The 21,947-nt window shown below is 40.5% G+C and overlaps 1 protein-coding gene across 27 annotated transcripts in view; it reads right to left on the reverse strand.

Moving 5' to 3' along the window:
* The window catches only part of Rbfox2 (RNA binding fox-1 homolog 2), a 253,680-nt gene that overhangs the window by 158,116 nt on the left and 73,617 nt on the right, over positions 1-21,947 (reverse strand). The window lies entirely within an intron of this gene.

The raw sequence follows: 21,947 nt of genomic DNA on the forward strand, positions 1-21,947 counted from the left end.
ACACACTACAGACAAAACCTAGTTTCCTCTTTATGCAAGTAAACTGTTTTATTTCACAGTGAACCTCAAGCAGAGTATTACTGAGACACGGGGAGAATAATTCTTTAACTTCATTCACCCCTGGAGTTTGAGCAGACCCAGAAGTTCTCCATTAGGAGAACCAGAATTCCACACATTTTCAAGTGTACTGACCCTAACGAAATGTTTTCTAACCTAGAAGGTTTCAGTTTATCAGTTCTTTTAAACACAGATGAAATTCTACTTCTCTTTAAGACTTCCCTACCACTCAATCATCTGTGGACTGAAGGGACTCCTAGTGTGCATGCATAGTAGTATCACGTAAATTCCTTGCACAGTTAACTTTCCATGTCATTATTTTAATTTCCTTCTTTAAAAAAGTCATCATATTTAGTGTGTCTCATCTTCACACGAATCAAGATCCATGAGGATAGAGGTGCTAGCTAACAGAAGCTATTGTAACTAATTCAGTCCCACAACACACTGCCTGAGCATCCACTTATGGCTCAGAGGACCCACACGATCATTCAGGCAACAGACACTGAATACTAAAAATTCCAAATTAATGTTAAATGACTGAAGACATAAGAAACTTGAATAAAACGATGTCCTTGTATCCCAGTAAACGTTAGGAGGAGGCACTGTATACACAAAGGAGTAATGGCAGCATATACTTTCTTTGTAGCTTCTAAAGAAGCTTCTAAAGAATCTACAAAAAACTTGCAGCTACTTAAAGAACCCCATCCTCTTCCAGGCACCTGGACTTTCATTCATACTGATGGGCTTCATGGGAAGAGAATAATTTTTCCACTTAATGGTAGCTACATCAAAGATGTAATTACATTTAAAAGCATGAATGTATGCATATACAGTCAAAGTAAGCACTCACTTCAAAATATCCAAGAGTCAATTTAAGTTTCAACAGAGCCATTGTATCTTGTCCACTATGCTCTGTTCCCTCTCAAGATTTAGCACAATGACTAACACATGGTAGACACCTAAAACAATATTTAAGCCGGGCGGTGGTGGCGCACGCCTTTAATCCCAGCACTTGGGAGGCAGAGGTAGGCAGATCTCTGTGAGTTCGAGACCAGCCTGGTCTACAAGAGTTAGTTCCAAGACAGGCTCCAAAACCACAGAGAAACCCTGTCTCGAAAAACCAAAAATAAATAAATAAATAAAACAATATTTAAGCAAATAAATGGAATTGGTTTTATGATGGAGGAAGGTCATTGGTTAAATAATAAAGAAACTGCTTGGCCCTCATAGGTTAGAACATAGGTGGGTGGAGTAAACAGAACAGAATGCTGGGAGGAAGAGGAAGTGAGCTCAGATGCAGGGCAGCTCCTCTCAGGGCAGACGCGATGAAGCTCCGACCCAGGATGGACGCAGGCTAGAATCTTCCTGGTAAGCGCACCTCAAGGTGTTACACACATTATTAGAAATGGGCTAGTCCAGGTGCGAGAGTTAGCCGAGAAGAGGCTAGATATAATGGGCCAAGCAGTGTTTGAAAGAATACAGTTTGTGTGTTGTTATTTCGGGGCATAAGCTAGTCAAGCGACCAGGAGCTGGGGCGGCAGGAACACAGCCCGCAGCCCCTACTACAGTTTTACATAAACTAGAAATTCTAATCTAAGCTATTTTCTCTACCTAAATTTCTGTGGCCATTTAAATATTTGTAGTCTCAAATCAAAATAAAAACCACTAGTCGTTATAAGAGATAACTAACTGCCTTTAAAAAATATGGATATCAAAACCAAAAAATCTTGAGAAGAAAAGAGTTGAAGAACAGGATTTCCAAATTCACTACAAAGCTACAACCATCAGGACAGTGTGACACTGGCATGTCTGTTTCTGCATAAAGATGAATTATCCTCCCCACAACCATTCCTACGTGTGCATGTGTGTGCTGCTGTCCTACATGTACTAGGCAAGCACTCTACCACTGAGCTATGTCCCCAGCCCTTTTAAATTTATTTAAATAAAAGCCTTTGGATGAGGTGAGAACTAGATATGCAGGTCAATAAAGTACAACTGAGAAATCAACAGATTTTTTTAAAGCCTCACAATTATGACCAGATAATGTTTTTAAAAGATGCCAAAAAAGTCAAAGGTAGAAAGAATAGTCTTTTTAAGAAAAAATATGAGACAAGTGAATAGCCACATGTAAAAGGACTAAAGCCCTGTGCTACGTAGCAAATTAACTCCAGACAGACTGACCTAAAATTGAAACTTAAAAAGGAAACCTTCAGTACCTCTGAACACAACACTACAACACCAAGAGCACTGAAGACCAGAAAGTGAGGTCAACTAAACACCATTAAGATTTACAACTTCTGTCCTTGAAAGGACACCAGGGGGGAAAAGCAATCTACATAATGGAGACCATTTGCAAACCACATTTGATAAAGGAAAAGTGTCAAAAGCATACAAAGCACTCTTACAACTCAGTAATGAAAGAAAAAAATAACTTTAAAATGAAATTAGGGTTTGAATGGTCACTTCTCCTAAAGCTATGCAGATGCAGGTAAGAAAAGGGCAAAGAGACTCAGTCTCATGAACCACTGCTGCAGTCCAACCACATAGACAACACACAGTGAGGTAGTTAAAATCAAAAGTCTTGAAAACACCAAGTGTTGAGGATGGAAAAATCAAGATTCTGTACACAACTGGTGAAAATATAGAACTGGTAAATCACCTTATAAACAGCCAAGTAGTCCCCCAAAAGGTAAAACACAAGAAGTATGACTCTGTGGTTAAGAACATAGACTGTTCTTGCAGAGGACCTGAGTTTCATGCCCAGCACCCAAGTCAGAAAGCTCATAACTGCCTACAAGTCAGGCTTTGATGATGCCTGTGTATCACCTGTAGGACGGAAAGACAGACAGACAGGCAGACAGAGACAGACAGACAGACAGACAGACACACACACACACACACGATGAAAAAATTAAATAAAATAAGCCGGGCAGTGGTGACAAACTTTTTTTTGTTGTTGTTTTGGTTTTTTTTTTTTTTTTTTTTTTTTTTTTTTTTTTTTTGGGTTTTCGAGACAGGGTTTCTTTGTGGCTTTGGAGCCTGTCCTGGAACTAGCTCTATAGACCAGGCTGGTCTCGAACTCAGAGAGATCCGCCTGCCTCTGCCTCCCAAGTGCTGGGATTAAAGGCGTGTGCCACCATCACCCGGCCGTGACACACGTTTTTAATCCCAGCACTTGGGAGGCAGAGGAGGGCGGATCTCTCTGAGTTCAGGGCCAGCCTGGTCTATAAGAACTAGTTCCAGAACAGGCTCCAAAGCCACAGAGAAACCCGATAGATAGATAGATAGATAGATAGATAGATAGATAGATAGATAGATAGATAGATAGATAGATAGATAGATAGATAGATAGATGATAGATAGATAGATGATAGATAGATAGATAGATAGATAGATAGATAGATAGATAGACAGACAGACAGACAGACAGACAGACAGACAGATAGATGAAGTTAAGCACACTGTTACTGCAGGACTCAGAAATTCCACAACAGAGAATACAGCCAAAGAAACAAAAACACACATCCAATCAGAACACATAAGTGTCCAGAGCAGCCTAATTTCAGAGCACCCAGAGAGTAAAACAGTGACCAACGGAACAATTAAAGAAATGGGATGCTATGTGTAGATGAATCTTGAAAACAACACAGTAAGAAAAAAAAAAAAAAGACCAGACCAGAGAAAAAATGGGCACAAGTGTCAGCCTTCTATTTACAGGAAATGTCCATGGTGACAGAATAGATGAGTGGCTTCAGAGGCAACAGGGTAAAATGAGCAGTAACCACTAGCAGGTTTTATTTGTGGTGATGAAACTGCTCAGAATCGGGTACTAGTGACAGATGTACAGCTCAGTGAAAAAACACCTCAGTCAATCTCTTACTTTAAAATAATAATAGTTAGAGGGCCAGCCAGACGGCTCAGTTGGTAAGGGAGCCTGCCACTCTGAGGACCTGAGTTCAGTCTCTCGGACCCACAGCATAGGAGGCAAGAACTGACTCCCAAAAGTTGTCCTCGGACCTCCACACATGCATCATGGCATGTATTTGTATGTACGTACAAAATATATGTACGTGTATATACTAACATACATTTTTAAAATGAAAAAGATAATGAAAATGAAAACAGTAGTTAAAAAAACAATGTTGGCTCTCTTTCACACTAGAAATTACAGGAGAGACATATAACAGATACGGCAGGGTAGGGCAGGAGAAGACAAGACAGGAGAGGATAGAGAACGTGCCTCCTGAAATCCACATGTACTATCCTTGTCCTAGATTCTGCACATTTATCTCACCACCATTCCCTAACAGTGATGATGACGAAGAAAAAACTCAGATCATGAGCAGTTCCCACAGTATACTCCAGGATGGGAAAACGGGGAAGAGGACAAAGCAAAGAGGAGATGATACAGGAATGTGTCAGGGTCTATTTCCTATGTTTGAAGAACTGCTGACCTTAGCCTACAGAACCCAGTACTCCAGAGTCCTCTTCTATTCATTCTGCAGGTTCTCATCTCAAGGACCATTCCATATTACCCTTTAATTATAAAAATTTCAACATTTGCCAGGCGGTGGTGGTGCATGCCTTTAATCCCAGCACTTGGGAGGCAGAGGCAGGCGGATCTCTGTGAGTTCGAGACCAGCCTGGTCTACAAGAGCTAGTTCCAGGACAGGCTCCAAAACCACAGAGAAACCCTGTCTCGAAAAACAGAAAAAAAAAAAAAAATCAACATTTTCTCAGAGAGATTATATGATTAAGAAAGTAGTCAAAGTTACAAACTTGGTCTCTTTGTAAGGCTCCTCGTAGTGAGATCAGGACCTGTCCCTGGCACTTAGCTGGCTTTTTGGAACCTGCTCCCCATGCTAGCAAGGGAAGAAGCTTGTTCCTGCCTCAACTCAATATGCCATACTTTGTTCAAGCCCATGAAAGGCCTGCCCCTTTCTAAATGGAGCTAGGAGTAGTGGACAGGGAGGGGAGCATATGGGAAGCGAGGAGGAGGACATGACAGGGGAGGAGGAAGAATGGGGGGGGATAGGAGGGAGGAGAAACTGCAGTCAGCATGCAAAATACATTTTAAAAAGCTATTGAAATTTAAAAAGAAAGTAATCAAAAGTCCAAGCACTTGCTAACAAGGACCCATTCTCCCAACATACATCCTGTGTTCCTACATCCTAGAAACCAACAATATAGAAACGAGAGAGAGAGAGAGAGAGAGAGAGAGAGAGAGAGAGAGAGAGAGAGAGAGAGAGAATCAAAACCAGTGAAGACTGGAAACATGACCGCCTGTTGTACAACAAGGCTAAGGCTACTTACTGGGAACTATTCTGGGACTTGGAGAGCCATGTCTCAGACTGGTCTGAACTAAATGAAAAGGCACAGCTTTCCTTTTCAATTTTACTGGGTAGACTCCTATCTCTCTGTACTAATTTCGCATGACTTTGGATTTTCTAAATATGGATCTTGCAGTATGTGTTTTATAGCAACTTGCTCAATGCTGTGAGCTTCATTTCCACTAATGCATACCACTATGTTCCACTCATTCTGAATGCTGCTCTAGTACAGTATCCTTATAAATGCCAACAGGTATTTCCATCTGACTTTCTTGCTGATGAACACTGAAATTCCTCTTGGTTATACTGTGTTTACTAGCCACACAGCTGATATAGGATGTCCTTCTGTACATGTGCTGCTTTTTATTGGTTGATAAACAGCTGTTTTGGCCAATGGCTTAGCAGAGTAAAGCCAGGCAGGAAATCCAAACAGAGATATACAGAGTAGGCAGAGTCAAAGAGACATGATATCATTGCTGAAGGAGAAAGATGCCAGAACCTTTCCCGGAAGCCACAGCCTCATGGTGATGCACAGATTAATAAAAATGGGTTAATTTAAGATACAAGAGCTAGGCAGGAATATGCCTAAGTTGTTGGACATGTAGTACTGTAATTAATATAGTTTCTGTGTGATTATTCAGGTCTGGGTGGCCAGGAAACCTAAATGCAGTCTTGCACAGCCTGTAGGAATCCTTCTGAAGTTGAGACACCACTTCAGTAAAATGAAACTATTATAATCGTCAAGATGCACAAGCAGGGCTCGTCATACCTGGGGTAGAAAATAAGTATGTAGGGCCACTGGCAATCAGTGAACAAAATCACCTAGTGGAAACCCATCATTCTCTCCACTCTGGAGAATCACTAGTCCATGTACTCAGGAAGCATGTGTGCAGACTGCCAGTCACAGTGAAAACCTAGGAGGAACTTCAATTTATCATTTATGTGATTTCAACAACCTATGTGTACATTTAAAAATAAAGGCAAATCTCTAAGGATGATCTAAGCTCATATAATTTGGCTTACATGGCATGCACTTTACTCACTTAAGATACCCTGCTGGCCCAATGTTGAGTTTTAAGCAGTGTGTGTAATCACTACCACAGAAATACTCATTAGCTACTGAGGTCAGCAACTAAACCTGTGTGGACATGTGAAAAAGCAACAAAAGGTCCATAAGTAAGCAAAACCATAATAGATGCGGGGTGTGCTAGTGGACACCGAGGAGTGACACAGCAAGACAAATGCCACCTGCTTCTCCATCTTCGCTGACACACCTGTGTTTGAAAGATCCACTCAAGCAAAGAACCTTCCATTATGGAACAAGGATGAACCATGCTTGATGGTTATCTGACCATCAAGGCACCAGTGTCCTTGCTATTGACAGTGCAGTCCTGATGATCACATGTAGTATGGATAAAGCTATTTAGAACCATGCAGTTCTTTTTGAATGAGGGAGAGGCACAACAGCCTAGTATCCCTAGTTTCTTATTTAGGACAAAACCCCAAATAAAACTGACAGACTGGTGCATGCCAAATAGACAGCAGTATGGTTGGGTTTTGTTTGTTTGATTACTGATCAGTTTCTGCCTTTGTCCCAAAGATGAGGGACCCAGCCTAAGGCTCCATGCATGCCAAGCAAGTATTCTACCACACTCTTGTTCTTGAGACAACGGTTTTTTAAAGACACTTTTTAAAAACTGCTTTCTAGGGCTCGAGAGATGGCTCAGAGGTTAAGAGCACTGGTTGTTCTTCCAGAGGTCTGGAGTTCAATTCCCAGCAACCACATGGTAGCTCACAGCCATCTATAATGAGATCTGGTGCCCTCTTCTGGCCTGCAGGCAGAACAGTGTATACACGATAAATAAATCTGGGGGAAAGAAACCCACCCTACTTTCTGAAAATTACCGGTATTAGCGCTGAATTAGTTAATATATGTACAAAAACACCTTGCCACAAATACTGCATGGGAGGAACCATTAAAGCAACTTTAAGTACAACTAAGGAGTGCTAAGAGTGCTAAGAGCACTTACCAATGCTGAGCTTCAAAGGTCCTGCTTCTGGTTCACAATTACAATTGTGAAACAGACCCCCAAGCAGCAGTCCATACAGCACTAAAGCTAAGTCTCCCAGGAGCCAAGGGGGACACCACACTGCACATCCTCCTGCCTTATATACTCAACAGGTCATGCTTTACCAATCTAAAGATTATCACGAAAGCATGTATGTCATCCTGGTCAGGATCACTGATGAAGGCTGGGTGGAACAGAGGCAGAAACAATAAATATACAATAAGATAAACTAATCAGTGAAAAATGTTCAAAAGGTAAACCACTGTTAGGTCTCAAGTTGTCCAGACATCAATAAATGAGCACACACTGAACTACTGGAAGATTTCTAGTGGTTAGAGAAAACCCAGCATTCCTCAGGAACTTGTGAAACTGGTTCTTCCCTTACTGCTAGAAGGGGTGCATGGCTCCACTGACATAGACCTGTGGCTGCATAACAAAGTCCATTCCACCCGCAGGCTCTCTTCGCCCCTAGCTACTGCTGCAGGAGGTCCTTCTGCTCCTCCAGCCAATAGCCGCTGAGATACCAGCCCATTGGGGCGTAGTCTCTTTCCCTTTAAAAAAGCGGCTACTTCCCTCCTCTCTCTCTTTACTTGCTGCTCCAGTTCCGGCGACTAGACTTCTTCCTAATTGCACAGAGGGCTGTTGTTTGGGATGGTGATCTGTAAGTTTTTTCCCCCTTAAATAAATACCACCCTATTAATCATAATTCCAAACTGGTGTGGGATTGTTTATGACTTACGCCATCATCTGGCACCCAATGTTTGGTTTTAGGACCCCTCCTTCCCCGGCTCCGCGGCCTGTGCCTTGTGCGTGGAGCCAGCAGTTTAACATAAATCATCACGCAGTGGCTTTTCTTGCTGCAGTTCTTTATATTTTCCCTTTAGACACCTCAGATTGACTTCAAGTCCCCACGCAGCCTATCGTTTGCCTCCCTACGTGGATTTAACCTCCACAGGCCCGCATAGTCTCTGCCCATGTGGTTTGCTCTTTTCTGAGTCGTTTTCAAATCTCCCTTGCAAGCGCAGCTCTTAAGCAGCGCAAACCAGAGCACGCGGTTACCAGTTGCCGAAAGCTGCAACACCTTGGGAGGACTCTGTCACGTGGAGGCATACACGGCTTCCGGGTTACTCTTCTCTACCCCTGGATTCTGGGTTTATGGTTCCGTGTACGGGATTGATTTAATTATATTTACTTTGTTCAGCAACTTGCATTTCCCAGTTTTTAACAAATACTAGGCGGACACTGAAACGAGACCCCGTTTTCTTCACGACTTGGCAACAGCGCCACCTGCTGGATAATAGGTAATATGGCAGTTTTCGTTTCCAACACGAATTTTACTGTTTTGGTTACCAAAACAATGGGTTATATCATGCAAGGTTTATATGACTATGGGGATAACTTAATTTACTGGTTACTAGGTTTCAGTATTCTTTTGAATATTCTATCAGTTAGGAAGAATATGGCACTCCTAAGAACCATACAATCTTTACTAGAAACTCATGCAGGTCAGGAGATTCAGGATTCAAAAGAGACAATAATAAAAAGACTTGAAATGATTGAAGAAATTATTGGAGCTGGTGAACAGAGTAAGAAGGCACAAGGACAGGATACAATGCCACCACCAGCTATTAGAACTGGCTTACCCAGGGTTTTAGCGACATACCCTGTAATTCATTCTGACAAAGCGTCAACTTCTAAAGGCTCAAAGGGAGTCAGAGAAGCTAGATGGATGCCAATAGCAATGAATGATCTAAAAGAAATTAAGCAAGCCGGGCGGTGCACGCCTTTAATCCCAGCACTTGGGAGGCAGAGGCAGGCGGATCTCTGTGAGTTCGAGACCAGCCTGGTCTACAAGAGCTAGTTCCAGGACAGGCTCCAAAACCACAGAGAAACCCTGTCTCGAAAAACCAAAAAAAAAAAAAAAAAAAAAAAAGAAATTAAGCAAGCTATTGTTACCTTTGGCTTGCACTCTGCATATGTTAAGGAAATGATAAGGACTTGGGCTTCTAATGCTAGAGCTACCCCCCACGATTTCCATCAGTTAGTGTCTGCAGTTTTAGATAATGGACCTTCCTTGATGTTTGGAATCTATTTCAGAGAAGAATCCAAACATATGGAACAGCAAGGAAGAGCAAAAGGTGTGGAAGTTTCCCAAGATCAAATTCTTGGTGCAGGAGAATATGCTGATCCACAGGTCCAAGTTCTTTATGATGATGAAGTACTGTGTCTATGTCACCAAGCAGCTTTAAATGCTTGGAATAGGCTACAAGATCCAGCAAAAAGGGTTGAATCATATACCAGAATTAGGCAGGGACAGAGAGAACCCTTTATTGACTTTTTGCAAAGATTAATTAAGGCTCTGGACATAGGGGTAACAGACCCAGAAACTAGACGACTACTTCTTGAATCTCTAGCTTTTGAGAATGCAAACATAGAATGCAAAAAGATAATTGGGCCTTTAAAGTTTAGATCAGCACCTATGGATGAATGGATTCAGCATACAATGAATGTTGAGACGTTTAGCTATAATGATGAATCTTGGGTAGGAGAAGCGATTTCCAAAGCAATGAGGAGACATCAAAATACCAGGTGTTTTAATTGTGGTAAATTAGGACATCTGAAAAGGGATTGCAGGCAAAGGATTTCTAGGAATAATATCCCTTCTGGGAATGACAAAAATAAGAGACCTCGGCCTTCAGGTATATGTAGGAGATGCGGTAAAGGCCAACATTGGTCCAACGAATGCAGGTCCACAACAGACAGACAAGGCAACCTGATACCATCAGGAAACTCTTTGAGGGGGCTCTCGCAGGCCCCCAAGCCAACAGTCATTCCCAGTCACAGTGGAGAACGTGCCTCACCAAGAAAATTAAAAGCTCCAATTACTGGTCTAAATGATGAATTACGCATGGAGGATGAGTCAAAAAACCCAGTAGGACAGAGTAAACGTATATTTTGGCAGACTTCTATTAACGATCAAAGACCAAAGCTAAGAGTCTGTATAAATGGCACTTTTATTGAAAGCTTATTAGACCCAGGTGCAGATGTAAGTATCATTACTCCAGAATCTTGGCATCCGAATTGGCCTCTTCAAGAGGTAGATGTTCAGTTCCTGGGAATTGGAACCCTATCTCGTGTAAAACAAAGTACAAGATGGGTTGAATGCATAGGGCCTGAAGGGCAAATAGGAAGACTAAGGCCATATATTGCCAATATTGCAATAAATTTATGGGGCCGTGACCTGCTACAGCAATGGAATACCCAGATTAACATTCCTGTAGTTCCAGGAACTCATAATTCTGGGAAGGATATGATGAGGTATTATGGGAAAAGGTCACCAGCCATTCAGGCTGTACAAGAACATACAGCAAATACCAAACCTTTAGAGGTACCAACAGCCCTACCTTTAAAATGGCTAACTGAGAAGCCAATATGGATCAAACAGTGGCCTCTAGCTGAAGATAAATTACAGGCATTGGAACAGCTGGTGCAAGAGCAACTAGATGCTCATCATATTGAAGAATCAACCAGCCCTTGGAATTCTCCTGTGTTTGTTGTAAAAAAGAAATCTGATAAATGGAGAATGGTGACAGATTTAAGAGCTGTCAACAAGGTAATTCAACCTATGGGCCCACTACAATCTGGAATTCCTTTGCCTTCTCTATTACCAAAAGGATGGCCTCTTATACTTATTGATTTGAAAGATTGTTTTTTCACTATACCATTACAAGAAAAGGATAGAGAAAAATTTGCCTTCACAGTGCCTACTTATAATAATTCTCAGCCTAATAGGAGATATCAATGGACTATCCTCCCACAGAGTATGCTCAATAGTCCTACATTGTGCCAATATTTTGTAAGTAAGCCATTGGAAATAATTTGTAAACAATTCGCCAAGTCCATAATTTATCATTACATGGATGACATCTTGTTATCTGATTCAAATAACGCTACTTTAGAAAGGATGTTTGAAGAAGTAAAGAAAGTCTTGCCTAGGTGGGGATTACAAATTGCCCCTGAAAAGATTCAAAGAGGAAATTCTATTAATTACCCAGGTTACAGAATAGGGTTAGAGAAAATTAAAACGCAAAAGGCACAAATTAGGAGAGACCGGTTAAAGACTCTTAATGACTTCCAAAGATTGTTAGGAGACATTTCCAGTCTACGACCAGCTGTTAGGATAACACCTGATCTAATAGTTCATTTAAACAAAACCTTAGATGGTGATAAAGATTTGAATAGTCCAAGAAAACTGACAGCTGAAGCAGAAAAGGAACTGACAATGATTGAGGAAAAATTACAGGGGGCACATGTGGACAGGGTGAACCCAAATCTTAGCTGCATCCTACTCATATTGCCTTCCAGAATTTCTCCTACAGGGATTCTAATGCAGAGGGAAGATATTATTTTAGAGTGGATATTTATACCTAATAAATCAAGTAAAAAATTAAAAACTTATGTGGAAAAAGTCTCTGAATTAATTATGAAAGGTAAGCTGAGACTTCGTCAACTAGCAGGTATAGACCCAGCAGAAATTATAGTGCCTTTTACTACTGAAGAAATAAAAAAGTTATGGGAAGACAATGAACCATGGCAAAGAGCTTGTGCTAATTTTTTGGGGAGAAATTAATAGCAATTATCCCAAAAGTGGTAGACTTAACCTCATAAAGAGAACTTCTTGGATTCTTCCTAGAATTGTATGTGATGCTCCAATAACTGGAGCCCGTACGTTCTATACTGATGCAAATAAATCAGGGAAAGCAGGTTATAAGTCAGATGAATTGAGTAAGGTAGAACAAAGCCCTTATAATTCTGTCCAGAAGGCAGAATTATATGCCATTCTTATGGTGCTAAGGGATTTTAAAGAACCTCTTAATATAGTTACAGATTCACAATATGCAGAAAGAGTTATCTTGCATATTGAAACCGCTGAATTTATACCAGATGACACAGAGTTGACTTCATTGTTTATCCAGGTACAAGACATAATCAGGAACAGGCTTTGTCCGATGTACATAACACACATCCGGTCCCATACAGGTCTGCCTGGTCCTCTAGCAGAAGGCAACGCTGAGATTGATCAATTATTGATTGGAAGCGTGTTGCAGGCCTCAGAATTTCATAAAAAGCATCATGTCAATAGTAAAGGCCTAAAGAAAGAATTTTCCATTACATAGCAACAAGCTAAGGACATTATAAAGAGATGTCCTACTTGTTCTTTCTATAATCAAACACCGTTGCCTGCAGGGAGTAACCCAAAGGGTACTAAGAGAAATGAAATCTGGCAGATGGATGTGTTCCACTTTATGGAATTTGGTAAGTTAAAATATGTACACCACACCATAGACACGTATTCAGGTTTTCAATGGGCTACTGCCCTGAGCTCAGAAAAGGCTGATTCAGTAATCACACATCTATTGGAAGTTATGGCCATCATGGGAATACCTGCACAAATAAAGACAGACAATGGTCCAGCATATGTATCTAAGAAAATGAAACACTTTTTTGCTTATTATAATATAAAACACATTACAGGTATACCACATAATCCCACAGGTCAGGCAGTTATAGAAAGATCAAATCGTACTATAAAGGATATGCTGAACAAACAGAAAGGGACCGAAAATACCCCCAGAAATAGATTACATAATGCTTTATTGACCTTGAATTTTCTTAACGCTAATGAGAAAGGAACGACAGCAGCAGAAAGACATTGGATAATGGAAAAGTCTGCTGAACTAAATCAACCAATTTATTTCAAAGATGTGCTGACCTCTCAATGGAAGCCAGGAGATGTGCTACGTTGGGGAAGGGGTTTTGCTCTTGTTTCCACAGGAGAAGAAAAATTGTGGATACCATCAAAATTAATAAAGGTTCGATTTGAAGAGGAGAAACCTCTTGGAAAGGAGAAATGACAACTCATCCACAATGATGATATTCCTACAGGTGGTAAGAAAAACATATAGAATGGGAGCAGGGTTCTGTTCTTATCTCCACAGGAAAACACTCATCTTTGAAAAATTCAAGGGATCCTGAATGTTTGGATACTGACAGATGGAAAAATATCTGCCCAATAGGAACTATCAAGAAAACTGAATAGGTTGTGTAAGTAAAATATACTAAACCATATTTCTAAATTTATAGAGCTGGTTTTGAAGTTGGACTCTGGCTCAGTCCCTCTCCAATTCCAAGCCTGTTGGTAAGAGAAAAACCCAGAGTTTCTGGAGTTTCTGTCTCATGTCAAGAGCCATGATAGGGGACAGAAAGAAATATGAGTTTAGAAAGCATCTTTGCTTTTCTTCATATCTATAATACTTTTCATTGAATATATCTATCATGCCTTTCATTGAATATATATATATATGTCTATATGATTAATGTTTAAGTTTTTCACAATGAACAATGAGTTTTCCCTGAACATTTGAAGTTTCTAGGAAGAAGATGGGGCCCCATAACAACAACTCCACCTGGTTGATATGACGTCATGATACTGATAGCGCTACTACAAGACCTGTTTTGGGTACCAGCTACACAAGACAGTTCCAACTTGGTTAGCTGAAACAGTGCACATCTTATACAACATTCTGGCCAAACCTGCACAAAATACTCAGAGACTATTTGCAATTTTAAAAGACATTGATCTTGAAATTTAACCATCATTTTACTTTCACAGGATCCCCCAGAAAGAACGTCACCCCCATGACAGCTGGAAGTAACTCTAGAGGACGACATCCCCTCTCCCAGTAAAGTTTGCCCTTGGGTTTAGGGACATCATTTAGGGGTTGATTATAATTGGTATACGGTTGAGGGTTGGGGAAGGAATTTTATAAGCTCAGGGATCATTTGGAAAAAAAAAAAAGAGGGATAATAGATTGGTACTTGTTGGTACTTGTGAGTTATTGTTTTGAGACAAATGTATTGGTATCGATTCTTATATATTGATACAAAGTGAAATTATATTGACTATTGTATGCATGCATGTTTCTACCTCTGTTTAAAAACATTTTTTTATGTACTGACATATATTGTATTGATATATATATTGTATATATTTACCATATTGCAGTGTACATTTCTACCTCTGATTAAGATACTTACATATTGTTTGTGTATTGATATATATTTACCATACTGCAATGTATATTTGTACATTGTTTATATTTGGAGGTCATTGTCCTCATTTGTTTCACAGTCGTTTATTGTCTTAGTCTTTAAGTTAGATAGGTATTGAGAATTATATAGATCAATAGTATTCTAAGTTTGTCATTTATAATTAGACTAATCAGGTTCTTTAGATACATAGAGATTATACTCAGTATAGATAGATAATCTTCAACCTCTTCAAAGAGCTGTAGAAAATGGCCTTTAATCTAACTCAGAGTTTTATGGTAGTGAGACACAATTGCTCCTGGCAACGCCGCTCTATTCCCGAGAGAATGTTGAGCACCAAAGACACTCCACCTGGAGCCTTTCTTCTTGGCTGAACTGGCCTTTGGGCAAAGAAATGCCCATACCTCAACCACTGACAGAAATACAGAGTATCTGTGAATGGAAAAAACAGGACTGTCATATCCTGCCAAGACAGGGTAAGATAGTTTTGACAAGTTTCTTGCCTTTGAAAATGGTATGTCAGTTATGTTAGGCCTTAGCCAAAGTTGGTTGCTTCAAAGCTGCAAACGTGACCTTGGGTGATTGCCCAGGTAGCTAGTTGTCTCTGTGATTTGTTGCATGTTTTGGAAGTTGTTTGATTGCACTTCCTAATTACTCAGGTAACATTATTTCCCTTCTCAGATCTTCGATGGGGTTGAAGACTATATAAATGCAGTTACTTTCCACTCATGACTTAGCCAAGCTATTTATTATACAAGACCTAATCTAGTTAGAATAGGATATTTGTACTTATTGTATATAATTTCATAGTAGGTTTAGAACTCTCTTACTTAAACAAAAGGGGGAGGTGTTGCGGGAGGTCCTTCCGCTCCTCCAGCCAATAGCCGCTGAGATACCAGCCCATTGGGGCATGGTCTCTTTCCCTTTAAAAAAGCAGCTACTTCCCTCCTCGCTCTCTTTACTACCTGCTCCAGTTCCGGCGACTAGACTTCTTCCTAATTGCACAGAGGGCTGTTGTCTGGGACGGTGATCTGTAAGTTTTTTCCCCTTTAAACAAATATCACCCTATTAATCATAATTCCAAACTGGTGTGGGATTGTTTATGACTTACGCCATCAAGCTACAAGTACTTGTTACCCATCTCAACCCCCCCTTAGGGTATCCTGGTCCATCCCTCACCCCAGCTACTCACACTCCTTATGATCACCTATTCTCTTTATCCTGCACTCACTCTCTCTTATTCTCTAACTCTTGCTATAGCCACTATTCTCTTCTGCTCTCCCACTTTCTAAGCACTGGCCATGTCCAGTCTGATTCCCTTACACTCTGTTCTGGACTCTTCCAAATGCCTCTGTCTGTTTTTCTCCCTCCCTCTCATATCTACAACAAAATCTTCCCTAATAATGCAGTGGTCATGTCAGCAATTTGCTTACTGCCCCCTCCCCAACACATCTGGTGTCAAAACTTAGAAGAGACCACAAATGGACCCAGTTTAACACCACCACTACTTTTTATTTTTGTATCTAACAAAATCAAACCAATTTCACAAAATGGAAGAGGAAGGATAGTAAGAATAAAACAAAATTTGTGCCTTAGGAGAAGAAAGGAAACAAAAGAAGGTAGGAACTGGCCTCTTCACCAGTCATAATGTTTGAACTGAATTCGTTGCCTTGCATACATTTGGAACAATGGAAGTAGAAATGATTTATGCCACATGTACTAGGGGCAATTCCTCCAGTCATTTCATTACTTTGTTCACTGCAAGTTGCTTCTTTTCAAGTATTGGCTCTAGTTTAAACAGAGAATGAAGTAAATACCACAGGCACTAAACATGAGTGTAAGCTGTATATGAATCCCGGCAGCAAACACCTCTAATAGAAGAGAGGCTGCTAAGCAATCATGGTATCACTCTGTTCCCAAACCACAGGGTTCAAAGTACTTAGAGATAAGGTGAAGGCTCTGAGGGGTGTAGATCTGGTAGGTCTAGCATGCTTCCAGTTCAAGGTTCAATTGCTAACTGCTAAAGCCATTACATAAACCTTCTTGCCATTACAAAATACAGCTCACTGCACCTACTGGTCACAATGGATGACAGTTCTTTGTCACACTCACACACACCCTGACCTTGATGATTTCACTATTTGTTTGCTTTAATTAGAAACACCTGGTTGAACACATCTCCTATCAAACCTGAAAGGAGACTGTATTAGCTCCTCATAGTCCATCTCTTCAATAAGCCATGAGATCTAAAACATGAATCAACCCCTTTCTTTTAGAGATGAGTAGGCTAAGAGGTTGAGAGATGTTCTCTATTTTGCCTTTCAAAGAAACAGGTATCAAGTAAAAGGTCCTGCTAGGGAAATTAGAATTCTCTGTTCTCAAATCATATTGACCACTGACCTCATATCCAAGTCCTGTTTCCATGCAGCAGGGAAGGTGTGGGCTTTGGGAGTCAGAAAGATGTTTTCAAATACTGGATATATTGTTTTCTAACTGCGTGATGCTAGCAAGGAAGCATACCTCAGTTTCTCGACTACGTAAGAGAGAATGCCTACCTCACACAGCAGTGATGGTCAGGTAACACAGGACAAGCTTACCTGGCACAGAGATGCTCAAAAGAATGACTCCCTTGTTGCAGTTTCTACAGCTGATCAATGACTCAGAGGAGAAATTACATGACAAGTGAATGTGCACTCCACAGCTTACTTACCAGGTCTTCAGTCAACCAACCTTTCTCTTAGCGTCCTCTAACACCAGTTCCTCAGAAGTCGTGCCAAATGACCACTCAGTTTCATAGAAGATTTTAAAAACGTGATAAAAAAAAAATAGTGATGCTTCTACCTTTGACCACTGTAGTAAAGCTGCGAAGCATCTAGAAGGACAAGCACCCACTCACTACCTGCCTCCCACTCAGCTGGGTTTACACTCCAGAGTGGTGACTCTCAACTTTGAGTTACCACCATGTCTAGCACCTGTGCCATCCACCTTCCATTCCTATCAGCAGTAATACAGAAGGACTCTAATTTCTCCCCATCCTTACAGACACTTGCTTATTTTGTCCTCTTTTTTCTTTATTAACAGTTATCCTGTGGGTGTGAAATAGCATCTAATGATTGCTTTAACTTTCTTTTTCTTATGATTAGTGAGTGACCTGAGCATCTTTCTGTGTCATTGCTGGTCATTTAGATATGTTTACAGAACTATCCTGACAGTATACTAAATTATTTTGCTTAACTGAGCTGCTGAAGATTATTTTGTTACTAGATGCTATTGCTCATCTTGTGTTTAGATACCAATATAGTTTTCTCCTCCTCCTCCTTTTTTACAGGGCTTCTCTGTGTTTATCTGCCTATGCTGGAATTTGCCCTGTAGGCCAGTCTGGCCTCAAACTGAGAGATCTGCCTGCCTCTGCCTCCACAACCAGGTTGCAAATATTTTTTCCACCAGTAAGTTGCCCTTCATTCCATTATTAGTGTCCATTGACACATAAGAGTTTAAATCTCTGGATTTTTAGTTTGCTTTTTAAGATAGGATCTTGCTAGCCCTGCTGACCTAAAACATGACAATTCTGCTTCAGCCTCCTAAGTACTGACATTACAGGCAGGAGGTAATACATCCAGCTAAAATTTTTAATTTTCATAAAGTCAAACGGTTTCTTCTTTATTCTGTGCTTTTAGTGTTGTGCCCAAGAATCCATGGTAAAATCAAGGGTCATAAAGATTCACCCTAGGTTTTCTCTGATGGTTCTAAGGTCCTCACCTCATGCCTAGGTCTTGGTTCCACCCTGAGAACAGCTCTCTACAAGCACATAAGGATCCATCTTCTCTGCATTTTTTAAAGGTCCCTTGGAATCCCGCCCATTTGCCATCGTCTTCAGTTTTAATGATATGTGTGCATCTGCAAAGATGTCTATCTCCAAACTGCCTTTTCACCTGGGCTCTTTAATTTTGCTTTGCTAGCATGCATGATGTGGAACTTTTTGTCAGCAGAGGGCACAGCGGAGACACTTTAGGAGGAAAAGGTCTTGCTTCCAGGTCCTAGTTGTTCCTATAGGAAAAGCAGTTCCTCTTCCTTCCAGCTCCTGTAACACAGGGCAGCCAACAGCTGGAAGCTTCCCCAGGAGCCCTCTGCAGGCTGTTACACAGCAGAAAGACCTCTGGGAATTCAGCTCCCCTTGAATTCTCCAGGATCCTGGAGGGTAAACTGGCAATTCAGTAATCTAGAATTATGGCCATGGCCTCTCCAACAAAGTCCAGATCTGATCTGGAGAGGTGAAAAGTGGGGAAGCCATTGGAGGAGCCAGCTCTTTAGGTAGGTGTCCTACTTCATAAGTGTGTGCTATCATATAAAAGTTACACTAATTTATGTTTTATCATGTATCAATCATAATAGCCTATTATAACTACTACTATGTGTCCCATGCTTTCGAGTTTACCTTTATTAACATAAGCCAATCCTGTCCAAATTCCAGCAGTCTCTCTCCTGATTAGATCCAGACTGCTACATGTGAAATGAGTAAAATATTAAGTTACTGACTAGTACAGGATAAACTTTGTATTTAATGTCTCAATATATTCCCTCACTAAAACTCTGTGATACATCATTCTATAGTAAGGAAACGAACTCAGAAAAGACTATATAAATTTTCTCCACAGTATTACATATCCAGGTCCATTTAATGCTCCAGTGTCTGCCGGTTCTCCACTCTGTTACTTCTTTTTCTTCACAAAGCCTAGAAATGCGTCTATGTACAGAAGGACACAGCAAGTCCCACTGCTACCCTTTGAAGGAGCTTGATGTCTAAGAACTTAGATCTGGGCAGAGTTCTAGTTCAGAACCAGTCATAATGGCTCCTATCAGCTAATGCTTGCTTTCCTACTGAGAACCTGAATTTAGGGGTAGCATACCCCTATATGAAGAGCCCCAGCATATCCACCTCAGCACTCAAGTCTCTGCTAAGCTTCCTTGGTAGACACATTTGTCACAACTTACTGTGACAAAGTCTGTTCTGGTGTAAGAAAGGAAGCCTAACCCTTTCCTTTAGTGGTTCATTCACTACACCCTCTTGTTATATTACTGCACTCAATGCTGTTAAGTCCTAGCAAATCACCAGGCCTGGGATGTCTTGGGAGCCCCCAAAACATCCCCTGGCATACTAATCACTTTGTTAAATGCTGAGGTGTACAGATAAGTAGGTCCTTTGCCCTCAAGGAACTTCACAGGCTATTTATATTTCCCTTCCTTCACTACTCTGGTCTTCACTTCTTACTCTGTACAGCACTTAAGTGGATTAGATACATTTCCCTGAGCTAAATTTCATTCTTAGTTCTGAAGTGATGGTAAATAAATATTTAATAAGTCCATCAGACAAAATCTGAAATACAGAGCTCTAATAAACTCAAAGGCTACACATACATTGTTCTCTTTACCTTCCCCACCTTAGTGTTCTTCATTAATAGCAAATTGATAAACCCTTGACCATTCCAGGTGGGAATTAAAAAAAAAAATCAGCTGTTAGGGAAGACAGTTTGCCAGTTCCTTGGGAAATTAAATGAAGACCTATCACGTGACCCAGCCATTTCACTTCCAAGTACCATAAACCAGGTACCCAAGCAAATTCTGGACACACTGCTCCCCAGCACCTTCTTGCAACTGTAACCAGCACATCAGTGATAAATAAAGTGTGACTTCTATAAACAAGGGCTGTTATTAGGCACACCCATGTGGGCCATCTAGCAGCTTATCATCCATTACTGGAGAAAGTCAGACACAAAATGGCATGAAATATAAAAAACAGTCAATATCCTAGAAACAGAAAATGGACTGGTGGTTGCCAAAGAGAAATAGAGGGTCAGATTTCCACTGGGGTCATGGAAAATGTCAGGTGATATGGAAGCACTGATAGTGCTTGACACCGAGAATCTGCTATATGCCAACAAATTTCCCACTTTAAGAAGTTAATCTTGAGGCTGGAGAGATGGCTCATCAATTAAGAGTACCAGCTGTTCTTCCAGAGAATGTAACTTTGATGGCAACTCACAACTGATACTCTAGCTACAAGTGTTCCAACAACCTCTTCTGGCCTCCATAGGCATTGCATGCACATGGTGCACAGACATACATGCAGACAAAACACCCCCACACATAAAACAAAACAAAAAACCTACAATAAGTTTTTTTATTTTATTTTTTGAAACAGAGTTTCTCTGTGTTGCTCAGGGTGGCCTTGAACTCACAGAGATCTGCCTGCGACTGCCTCCCAAGTGCTGGTATTAAAGGCGGTGCACCACCACTTTAAAATCTTTAAAAGAATGAATAAAAAAAGTTAGTAATATGTGAATTTTTACTCAACTAAAATGATTTTGAAAGCAATACATTATACAGTATGCTAAAGCTGACGTAAACAAGCCTGGTATTACTGAAGCTTGGGATAAACCCTACTGTAGCAGGTAACACACATAAAGCACTTATTGGACATTCAGCCTACATACATCACACTAGATATATAACTATTGGGATATTCCTGTTTTTCAAATGCCTTATGATGTACAGCAAAAACAATCTCCTTAACTTAGGACTGGGTTACCTCATGCCTGAATTCTTGGTTGGTCCAGCAACATGGTCATCAAAATGTACCTCCATGGCTTTCTTAAGGCCAGGGTTAACTGCCTACAATCACACCTTATCACTTCGATATTAATAGCCCTCTTTATCTTATATGACTAATTCGCAACATTCTAAGCTTGGTCTCACCAGTTTAGTGGCCTCTTGAACCAGTATTCCTATGGAACTTTTTTAAAAATGTGTAGTTCTGTACTAAGAATGCAAATAACAGTTGTGTGTGATGATATATACCTGTAATCCCAGCACACAGGATATGGAGGCACAAGAGCCACAAGTTCAAGGCTAACCTAAACTACATAAAACAACCTCAACAAACCAAAAAATAAAAAATAAAAAAAAAAGGAGGCAAACAACAAATTGCCCCGTGGATTCTTGTCTCAAGGAACTTTGACTATTAAGACTATTAAGGGAGAAGGACATATAAAAAATTAACATAAGCCATGCAATAAATTAAAACAAAGGCTAAGAAAAACAGGCGAATATGGCTAAAAGTGGAATAGGAAACCGTAAATTAATCCTGATTATCAACTTGATTGGTTAAGGAGTGCCTAAGAGATCAATAAAGCACACCTCTGGGTAATTTTCAAAAAAAAAAAAAGATTTTTTTTTTTTCAAGGCGGGCTTTCTTTATGTTACAGTTCTGGGTGTCCTGGAACTCACTCTGTAGACCAGGCTGGCCTAGAACTCACTGAGATCTATCTGTCTACCTCTGCTTCCTGAGTGCTGGGATTTAAGGCGTGCACCACCATCACCCGGC

Source organism: Chionomys nivalis, chromosome 17 (genome assembly GCF_950005125.1).
Source record: "Chionomys nivalis chromosome 17, mChiNiv1.1, whole genome shotgun sequence".
Taxonomy (NCBI): Eukaryota; Metazoa; Chordata; class Mammalia; order Rodentia; family Cricetidae; genus Chionomys; species Chionomys nivalis.